Here is an 11,323-nt window from a genome sequence, read left to right on the forward strand (position 1 = left end):
AAATCCTGACACTGGAAGATTCTAAAGCATTCTAGCATTTCTTGCACTACATTTCAGGGGTTCTTACGTGGGAATAATAAAAGCTCTCAGCTTACTTCACATCTCCCATTCTAAAGAGCATTGTGTTATCCAGTTCATTTGCTGCAGGTATGTCCCACCAAGCGATGACATTTTCACTAGGCTCCTGGAAGTTGGCCTGTTAGAATATTCAGGGTTTTAGTAATCCATAATAAATTAACTTAACCCCAAATTAAATTTAAAAAGACACATGTGCAAGAATGGAAAGGAAGTTGGATTCCTTCCCATAGCAGAACATGTGGGATTGGAGAATTTAAATGACATCAGGAAACAGCTGGTCTTCAGATCAAGTGATTAATAACCACATCGTTTTGAACTTTAAAATGGCTATTTCCCCAATTCTGCAAGATCATTCCAGTTAAAGAAATTGTTTGTTTTCTGTTTTGATATGAGGAATGGGACAGGGAGCAGGTATCTCTCTCCTCTTGAAGATGGTAGGTAATGAATATGATCAAATGATCCATGAGTTTGTATTCTTTCCTTTGAGTCCAAAAATACCCTTGCGTGGACTACATCCCGGTCTGGAGGGCCAGGGTTTTAATGCCATGACCTAAAGTCCCAGCTACCTAAAGCCAATTCAAAAATAGGAGAATCGGGTAATATGTTATTCACCTTTCCTCCTTAGAACTGCTGATGTCATGTCAACACCTTCGACGTTGCGGGCCTCAACTCTGTGATCTCTAACTCCTCCCACCCTCAGCCTGGCTCATAGACTTAATCTAAACCTTCCCTCTTATATCCCACTGAGCTCCAGCCCCAAATATTTTTATGCAGTTCCTCAAACACACGAGGCATGTTCTGGTCTTAGAGCCTTGTACTGCTGCTTCTCTACCTGGAGTGTTTGTCCTCCATATATCCATCCCCATGGCAGCTTCACCCACTTCATCCACTCATAAAGACTCTCTCTGACAGCCTTACCTAAAATGGGATCCTTGTCATCCTTTATCCCTCCTCCTTGTTTTATCTTTCTTCATAGAACTTACTGCTACCGATATTGTATTGTAACTTCTTGTCTATCTCCCCAGTAGAAAGTCCCTGAGATCAAGGACTTTGTTCAGGTCACCACTGTATCTCCTGTGCCTAGAACAGTGACTCCCACACGGTATATTGAATTAGTGAATAAATAAATTAATGAATGAGTGATAGCCTTGCCAGAAACTGTGTAACTTGGTGGTTTTATGAATACACGTTTGAGGTAGCAAATCTGGTTCAAATTCTGGCTCCTCTCTTTAAAAACTATCTGGAGTTCACTGAGTCACTGTCTTATATCACAGGATTATTGTACAGATTAAATGAGGTAACATATGAAAATTATTTAGCAGGATAAATATCGTCATTTTCCTGCCTCTTTTTTTATACAGATGAGTGACCAGAGGTAGATTGAGGCAGAGGGACTGGGGAAGCATCTCTGATATTGGAGATAACTTGTACAGAGAAGGAAATAAATCTCCCATTCCCTCATGAAGGCATCCTCAACCAATACCAAAACCCTTAAAAACATACGCTCACCTTGACTCAGCAATTTTATTTCTGTAAATGTATCCCAAAGAAATGATCACCTACGTGGGCAAAGATTCTGCTACACAGATCTTTAACAGAGTCTTATTCATAATAACAAGAGATTAGAAGTATACTAGGTATCCAAGAGGGAATATTGATAAATTATGGTACAGCTGTATGATGTGATATTATTTGGCTATTGAGAATGAAATTGTAGAAGAAGAGTTAGTAAGAAGAGAAAATGCTTACATATACTCACCAATAAAGGACTAGCATCGACAAAAAGTCTGGGTGGTTGGAATCACAATGAATTGTATGTTCTTTGTATCTCTCTGGATTTCCCATATTTGCTTCAGTTAATAGGCATTGTTTTTATGATCAGTCTTTCAAATAAAAATTATAATAGCTTGTTAGCATGTTCACAGTAAAGCATTACTACATTTTATGGGGGGAGCCATGAGAGATGCCTAAACTTGAGGTAGTTTCCCAAGCTCTGAGAGAGTGAAATTTTCCCCCAAATGTCATGATTTTAGGTGAGCAATACCCCTAAACACTTTGGCACACAGCAGATGCCAGAGTAGTCTAGCTTCATGACCATCAGGACTGCCTGTGCGTGTGTCCTGAGCTACTGCATTACTCTGTATTAGCGCATTTAACTGATGACATTAGCAATGTTGCATTTTAAAAACCAAATTGACTTACAGCATTACTCATTAGATTTAAATACTAGAGTGATTCATCATTTACTGTAAATCTATTAGATAAATTACACTGCAAAATTCACCATCGTCAAGGTGGCAGGCCTGCCTGGAAATTAAGAATGGGAAAGGGAAATTGAAGGAGAGAGATTCCTGTCCGTGATTTGAAATTTAAACTTAGATAGCTATGGCAAGCATCCGAGCCTCAGCCAAAGAGGACAAGGCGTCTGCCACATGTCCAAGATATTCCACTCTAATAATAGCTTAGGTCCTCTTTGGGAACAGGTTAATGCCTTGCTTCATAAGGAAAAATCTTGAATGTTAAAATACTTTTAGGATTATTTCCTTACCCTTAATATTTTTTTTTCCACAATGTAACTGGGCTGCATATGTGATATATGCAAACATGGTTGGGTTTCTGCTGGTTAAATATAGTCCCAAACCAACAGCATGTTCGGCTGGGGGCCCTTGCTCACCAGATGTTATTCCACTAATAGTGAGTGAGCTCATCCTTGGTGTGGAAGGTTATTCATTTGGGAGAGAATAATGAAAGTGAGACAATCATTACGTCACCTTTTCCTGTACATTATTCTCCCCTGCAGCTAACAAGGAAAACATGCTGCCATGTTAGTAGTAAGCTAAGTCATGTTCTTGCTTTTTTAGATCTACTTAAAGTGAATCACAGGTCGATTCTAGTCCAAATTAATTTTAAATATATTATGTGATAATTTGCATTTGGAGAGTGAGACTTTGGGATGGTGTTTGTCTCAGACCCAAGCGTCCTGACTTTTTGACTGCGACTGTCAGCGCCTGATGCCCAGAGGCACTGTCCCCTCTTCACACCTTTGCAGGAGACACCTCCTTTTCCTCTTTTGGCCATTTGGGAGGCAAGGACTGCTGTTTCTGGAAACTCGAGGACTTCTGAATAACAGAGTAAACTTTTAAAATAATGTTCATGAGATCATCTCTCTTTTTTGTTTGAATGACTCATTTGGTGCTACCTATCAAACCCCAAGTTCAAGTTCAGAGTAGAATTAATTGATAGATAATACAGCAAATAGGGGCAATCTCTCTCTCTCTCTCTCTCTCTCTCTCTCTCTCTCTCTCACACACACACACACACACACACACACACACACACACATGTTTTATAAAAAACAAAAGCAATCTTTATCTGAAAAACTATTTTTTTAGAAAACACACATTTATCATTAATAACCTTAGCTCATTACTGAATTTTATCACAGCCTTCTTTTAAATATAGTAACAACTCAGCAGCAAGCAATTTTACTAAATTTCTTTAAATGGCTTTAACTTTCTGCCAAGGGCCTAAACTGACCTTGTTTTCTTAGTGTCTTATTCATCTTTACAGAACACGACCACAAAAGAAAATGAAACATCCGAAAATGACCCACCTGATGAAGCTCTTCAGCTGGGCGCCCAGCCTATTTTCCTCATGCTCCTCAAACTCTCTTGGACTGCCCACATCTTCACTTAGTCACCTACATGTCATCTCAGGGAAAAAGTTTGGTGCCTAGGCAAATTCTTGGCCCATTATAAAGCCTTCCATATCCTTTATTCCTATCGTGTTTTCCTATATTGGTCTCTACCCAGTATCTGTCACCTCCCATGGTACACTTTGTACAAAGAACAGTGAGCTGAAACTCAGGACTTCTGGGGTAGTTCCCAACTTTGCCACTTTTTCTCTCTTCTCTTCCTTCCACCTTTCAGATTCATCATTTGTCAAATTGGAATAATATCACAGGTGACAAAAATCCTGAAATTCACGGCACATACATGTTTAATAAATTTGAATACGTTGGGACGGGCCCTCTTGCCTTCATGAGTCCCTTCTTCCATAAAAAGATATTAAAAATTATATTTTATTCTCTGACATTGGCTGTAGCAACATCTTTCTAGCTATGTCTCCCAAGGCAAGGGAAACAAAAGCAAAAATAAATTAAAAAATTAAAAACTTCTGCACAGTGAGAGAAACAATTAACAAAACTGAAAGGCAACCTACTGAATCGAAGAAGATATTTGCAAATGACATTTGCAATAAAGGGTTAGTATCCAAAATATATAAAGAACTTATATAACTCAATACCTAAAAACCAAATAATCCAATTAAAAATAGCAAAAGACATGAACAGATATTTCTCCAAAGAAGACATCCAGATGACCAACAGATACACGAAAAGATGCTCAAAATCACTCATCATCAGGGAAATGCAAATCAAAACTACGATGAGATATCACCTCATACCTGTAAGAATGCCTAAAATAAAAAGCAAGAAACAAAAAGTGTTGGTGAGCATATGGAGAAAAAGGAACCCTTGTGCACTTTTTGTGGAATGCAAACTAGTACAGTCACTGTGCAAAACAGCATGGAGGTTCCTCAAAAAGTTAAAAATAGAGCTATCATGTGATCTTGTAATCACACTACTGAGTATCTACCCCCAAAATATAAAAACACCAACTCCAAGGGATACACGCACCCCTATGTTTATTGCAGCGCTATTTACAAGCCAAACTATGGAAGAAATCCAAATGTCCATGGATAGATGAATAGATAAAGAAGAAGAGGTATATATACACAATGGAATATTATTCAGCCTTAAAAAACAATGAAATCTTGCCATTTGCAACAACATAGATTGAGCTAGAGAGCATAATGCTAAGAAAAATAAGTCAGTTAGAGAAAGACAAATACCATATGATTTCACTTATATGTGGAATTTGAGAAACAAAACAAATGAGCAAAGGGAAAAAAAGAGAGAGAGAAACAAAGAAACAGACTCTTAACTATGGAGAACAAACCAATGGTTACCAGAGGGGAGGGGGTTGGGAGGATGGGTAAAATAGGGGATGGGGATTAATGGTACACTTATGGGGGTGCATGGCTGGCTCAGTCAGAAACACATGTGACTCTTGATCTCAGGGTCATGAGTTTGAGCCCCACGTGGGGTGTCGAGATTACTTAAATAAATAAAACTTAAAAAAAAAAGCAAAACGAGTACACTTACCATGATGAGCACTGCGTGATGTATAGAATTGACTATATTGCACACCTGAAACTAATATAACACTGTATATTAACTATACTGGAATTAAAATTTAAAACTTAATAAAAAAATTTACATAACTTGGGGCATCTGGGTGTCTCAGTTGGTTGAGCTTCTGACTTTAGCTTAGGTCATGATCTTGCAGTTAGGAAGTCAAGCCTCACATCGGGCTCACTGCTATCAGCACAGAGCCCACTTTGGATCCTCTGTCCCTTTCTCTCTGCCCATGCCCCATTTGCATGCTCTCTCCCTCTCAAAAATAAATAAACGTTAAATTTTTTTTAATTTACAAAACTTGGGGCGCCTGGGTGGCTCAGTCGGTTAAGCACCCGACTTCGGCTCAGGTCATGATCTTGTGGTTCATGAATTCGAGCCCCGCGACTGACTCTGTGCTGACAGCTCAGAGCCTGAGCTTGCTTAGGATTCTGTGTCTCCCTCTCTCTCTGCCTCCTCCCTGCTCACTCTCTGTCTCTCTCTCTCTCTCTCAAAAATAAGTAAACATTTAAAAAATTTACATAACTTAAAAAAATTATATTTTATGACTATGTTGGTATAATAATAAATATATTAATGTTGTAAATTAAAACATAAAAGTTCATTTCTTTCTCTTCTGATGTCAAAACAATTAAAATGCTTTCTTGGGCCCCTAAAAGTATTGGGAGCCTGCAGCACTGTGCCTAATAAACAAGTCAGCACTATCCACACCACAAAGTCCCCACAGAGGTATCACAGTTTGCTCTCTTCCCTCTATCCCAGAGGGCTTTTTTTGTTCCCTCCTCCCTTCTTTCCCCTTTTTTGCTGATTTTCACTGGAGATAAGTTGCGTCTTCCAGCCTCCTTTAGGTTCTTCAACTCTGCTGAGTCAAGACACACTTGCAAACAGACACAACTCAAAGAATTAAAAATATCAACAACTATCCTAGGAAAATGGAGGATGATTCAGGTTCAGTCCAAGGCTGCTATCCTCTACCATGTCTAGAGACACTGCTAAGTAGATCAAAACCACTTCTAAGTGGAGAGGTATATATGCAGAGAGATTTCTGGAATCATATGCATCAAATTTTAAGAATGGTTTTTTGTTTGTTTGTTTGTTTGTTTGTTTGTTTGTTTTTAGAGAGGGAGAGAGAGAAAGTGCAGAGGATAGGGGCAGAGAGAGAGAGAGAGATAATCCCAAGTAGGCGCTACACTCAGCATGGAGCCTGACCGAGGATTTGATCCCACCACTGTGAGATCATGACCTGAATTGAAATCAATAGTTGTACGTTCAACCTACTGGGCCACCAAGGCACCCCTTAAGAATGGTTTTTATTTAAAAAAAATGGTTTTTATTAGACTGTTGGCTTTGGGTGATTTTACTTTTTCTTCTCAGAGATTTCTATATTTCTCACATTTTTGAAATGAGCATATTTTTTAATAGAAAGGATAAAAATAGTAAAACTTAATTTTAATAAGGATCAACTAGTGTATTTTTCCAGAATAGGCACTGACTCAGATTCTATTTCCCCATTCCAGAACAGTTCCTGCTCTCTAAAGTACACCTACCAAATCCATGCCCTTAGACAGTTCCTTTTCAGGGTAACTCTGGACTTGGCCATAGAACTTGCTTTGGCCAATGGGATCATGCTACCAGCGGAGGTTTAAATAACCATTTTCCTGTGACCATGTTTTTGGTTGGAGACGAAGGCACGTCTTTTAAAAGATTTTCATGTTTCTTTTAACCAACACGATCACCAAGAGAAAGAGGAAAAACCTTTGTATTTTCCTTTAACACATTTTCCATTTGCTATCACCTGAAAGTGCAAAAGAACTTCAAGTGCCTCAGTAATTAAAAAGAAGGAGTTAATATGCTGAAACACAGTAAGTTGAATATTTTTTTCAGTGGGTGGCCTGGCAAATACACACACGCACTCGCGCGCGCGCGCGCGCGCGCGCGCACACACACACACACACACACACACACACACACACACAGTGGCTCTGATCTAGCCAACCATATGGCCCTCATTTTCTGTATCTATTTCTATTTATGTTAACTCAAGAATTCTGCCACTGTAAGACGGCTGACTAACCTTTTGCCCCTTGTTTCTTTCTTGCATTAAACAGAGGGCTTAGCTTGAAACATTTCTTGGGTGCTGTTTTCTTCAGTTTTCCTCACATGGGAAAAAGAGTTCAAGGCTAAACTGCTCAGTAAAAAATTACATTTGGACTATTATTTTCTTTTAAACTGCTCCCCTATCTGCACTGTCTAAATTCTTTTCTTTTTGTATTTCATTTATTTAAGGCCATAGTCTTGCCATCTTCTTTTCTACCAAGAAAGAAAGCAAAAGATCCTGAATGATTTTAACACATGAGGAGTCAGAAGTAGTAAACAATCCAAAACCTACTGAGAGCCCACCATGGGCCTTGCATCTTGCTGAACGTTACAGGAAGTTATAAGTGGTTCCTGGCGAAACTGAGAAGTCTGCTGCCTGGGTGTCCGCAGGCTCTCGGGTCTCAGGGTGGGTGGGGACCATGGGGAACTGGATAGCACAAGCTCAGGCTAAAAGGGCAGCTGCTACTCAGCTCCAGCCAACTGTTGCCATGTGGGAATGTAGGCCCTGTCTTGCCGGGTCAGCTAGTTTTCCCCAAAAAGCTAGAAATCAAGATTTTTGCACGTAACCTCTCCATTAAAAAAGTTGTCAGCCGATTCAAATTTTTTAAAAAAAACTGTGTGGGCCAACAAATGTGCAGGCCAAATCAAATAAGTCTGCAGGCCCGATTTGGGCCACAGCTTGCCAGTTTGCGCCTTCTGCTTTGCATTATAAACTTCCTCTGAATTTAAAAATGCTTACCGCTCAAAATGACTTGGTGACATTTATAGTGATCTCTGTACATTTTATGGGGAAAAACCTTGAATAAGCCTTCTTGTACACAAATTCTAAACAATAAAATCAGCCACTTCATCATTCAGTGCTACAAGGCAAAGTTACCTCTTGACAGAATTTTTCACTTCTAAATAATTGTTTTGCTGTCATGTAGATTCAGCCTAAATTATGTATGTAGCAAGTCTTACTATTGTATTTTTTAGAATCAGGTCTATATTAGCACTCCCCCTCCCAATGTACACAGATATAAAATACTACCTACCCCATAACAAAAATGACCCCTACAGAAGATTATTTGGGGTTCCTGCAGGATTATTATTGCTGGATATAACAAGTAGTTGGCAAGGATGTGGAGAAATTGGAACCTTTGTACCTTGTCGGTAGGAATGTAAAAATGATGCAGCTATGTAAATAGTATGATGGTTTCTCAAAAAATTAAAAATAGAATTACCATATGATCCAGAGATCCCACTTCTGAGTATATATATCCAGGGTCTTGGATGAAGCAGGGTCTTGAAGAGATATGTGTACATCCATGTTCGTAGCAGCATTATTCACAATAGCCAAAAGATGAAAGCAACTGAAGTGTTCATTGACAGTTGAATGGAAAAGCAAAATGTGGTCTATACATCCAATGGAACATTATTCAGTCTTAAAAAGAAGGAAATTCTGACACATCTGTAAGACAGCTGACGAACCTTTTGCGTGGATGAATCTTGAGTGAAACAAGCCAGTCACAAAAAGGCAAATACTGTATGATTTCACTTATATATCTAAAGTAGTCAAATGCAAAGGAACAAGAAGTAGAATGGTGGTCCCCAGGGGCTGAGGGGAGAAGGAAAGAGGTAGCATTTATTTAATGGGTGTATGTATCGGGGTTCTCACATCAATAAAATGATGTTTATTTATATACATAGAGATTTATTTGAAGAAAGTGGCTCATGCGATTATGGAGGCTGGCAAGTGGGAAATCATCAGCCTGGAGACCTAGGGAGGAGCCAACATCAGTTTCAGCCTGAGGGCTGTCTGCTGGTAGAATTCCCTCTTGCCTGGGGGTGGTCAATCTTTTATTTTATTCAGGCCTTCAACTGATTATAAGGCCTATCCATGTTCTGGAGAGGAAGCTGCTTTACCCAAAGCCTACCAATTTAAATAAGAATATCACCCCAAAAGCCCCCTCAAAGAAATAACCAGAATAGCATTTGACAAAATAGTTGGGCCCTGTGACCTGGTGACGTTGTCACTTAAAATTAACCATCACAATCAGTATAAAATACTCGTTTCACAGGATGAGTTTCTGGAAATTAGTTGCATATAAATGTGAATGTACCTAACGCTACTGAAATTTACACTTTAAAATGATTAAGATGGCAAATTTTGGGTTATGTGTATTTCACCACAATTTTGTTAAACAATATATGAGATCTTTCACTTGGGCCTGTAGCACCAGCAGGATGGGCAAGTGGTCGAGGTCTTTGTACTGCCAGGAAGCTCCACAGCCACAAACAGGAATGATAAACAGTACAAGGAAGCCCATTTGAGCACAGCCCTAAAGGCCAACTCCTTTGGAAGCACTTTACATTCAAAGAGAATTTTGCTTGAAAAAGTTGGGGGTGAAGCTGAACAGTTAAATTCTGTCATCAGGAAATGTGTCAGGGGCCCGCTGATCAAAAATGTCAAGAAACTCACAGCTTTCATACCTATATTGCAGAAAACAATGAAGTTCTGGCTGTTGGACTGGTTGCAAAGATCATGCTGTTGGTGACATTTCTGGTGACAACTTTATTGTTGTCAAAATAGCCAATGTCTCTCTATTGACCTTCTGCAAAGGCAAGAAGAAAAGACCAAAACCATAAGTTTTGATGATTTGATGATGCAAACATGATAGTAACAAACTTTCATATGCTAAAAAAAAAAAAAAAAAAAAAGTACATTAGAGAGAGAAATTTTCTTTCACTAAATACCAAAATAAATCTTTCCATAAGAGACATTAGGGTACAAACCGGATTATATCCTAACTTCAGGGATTTGTAAATGACCCCTAAAATGTTCTCCATGTAGCAAATTTCTATAAAAGTTTAAGAGGGTAAATTATTATGTTTCAAAAAAGCTATTCCTGTGGGGAGTTAAGATTATATAATCCAGGTATACCGCTTCCTGGAGATATAATTTTCCTTGGGAATAGAGCATAGAGAGTAAGGGAAACAGAAGTTAATACATTCCTCGGATTGTGGCCATCAATAACAAACTTTTCAACTGAAGTGTTGATAATGTCTAAACAACAGTCAATTCATGGATTAATCCTTTAATAAATCACAATAATTTTAATATTTGTGTAAACATAGCTATGAACCTAGGAAGTAGAATCTGAGTCATAGGATAAGAAAATCCATGCTTGTGATGCTTTTCAGGTAGGTTTTCTGGAATTTCATGCTCATCCTTGGGGATTCTTAATGAAGTAAGTGAGGTATTGTTTAGTGACTATTATGGCAATCTTAACTTGGAGACTCAGAGCATTCACTCAATTGCCTGTATGTTAGAGAAAGTCTTCCCAGTACAAGTTTCCAAAACTGAAGCTTAACAGATGTGACAAGAAGCACCCTTTCTTTGGTCCCACTCTAACCCAGTCATTAGTGTATCCTATTAACAAGATTATATGATCCTAACGCTAAAGATCAGGGTAGGATTATGGCAGTAAAATAATTACCAATTATAACTTAAAGATGATATAAGTTAGTCTAAATTCCATAGGAAAGATCAATATAGTTTTTTTTATTTAAAAAAAAATTTTTTTTCAACGTTTTTTATTTATTTTTGGGACAGAGAGAGACAGAGTATGAACGGGGGAGGGGCAGAGAGAGAGGGAGACACAGAATCAGAAACAGGGTCCAGGCTCCGAGCCATCAGCCCAGAGCCTGATGCGGGGCTCGAACTCACGGACCGCGAGATCGTGACCTGGCTGAAGTCGGACACCTAACCGACTGCGCCACCCAGGCGCCCCTAGTTTTTTTTTATTTTATTAACATTTTCTGTAATGGCTTTTTAACCCCCCATGAAATTAGAGAGTTAAATAAGGTAGATAATCACTGTTGAGACAGAAAGTGAACTCTCCTTCTCCA

General features: G+C 38.8%; 1 pseudogene; it reads left to right on the forward strand.

The window, feature by feature from the left end:
- Positions 1–7,851: 7,851 nt before the first annotated feature.
- On the forward strand, positions 7,852–10,060 carry LOC125164794 (40S ribosomal protein S23-like; annotated as a pseudogene).
- The last annotated feature ends 1,263 nt before the right edge of the window (positions 10,061–11,323 follow it).

This window comes from Prionailurus viverrinus, chromosome B1 (assembly GCF_022837055.1).
Source record: "Prionailurus viverrinus isolate Anna chromosome B1, UM_Priviv_1.0, whole genome shotgun sequence".
Classification (NCBI taxonomy): domain Eukaryota; kingdom Metazoa; phylum Chordata; class Mammalia; order Carnivora; family Felidae; genus Prionailurus; species Prionailurus viverrinus.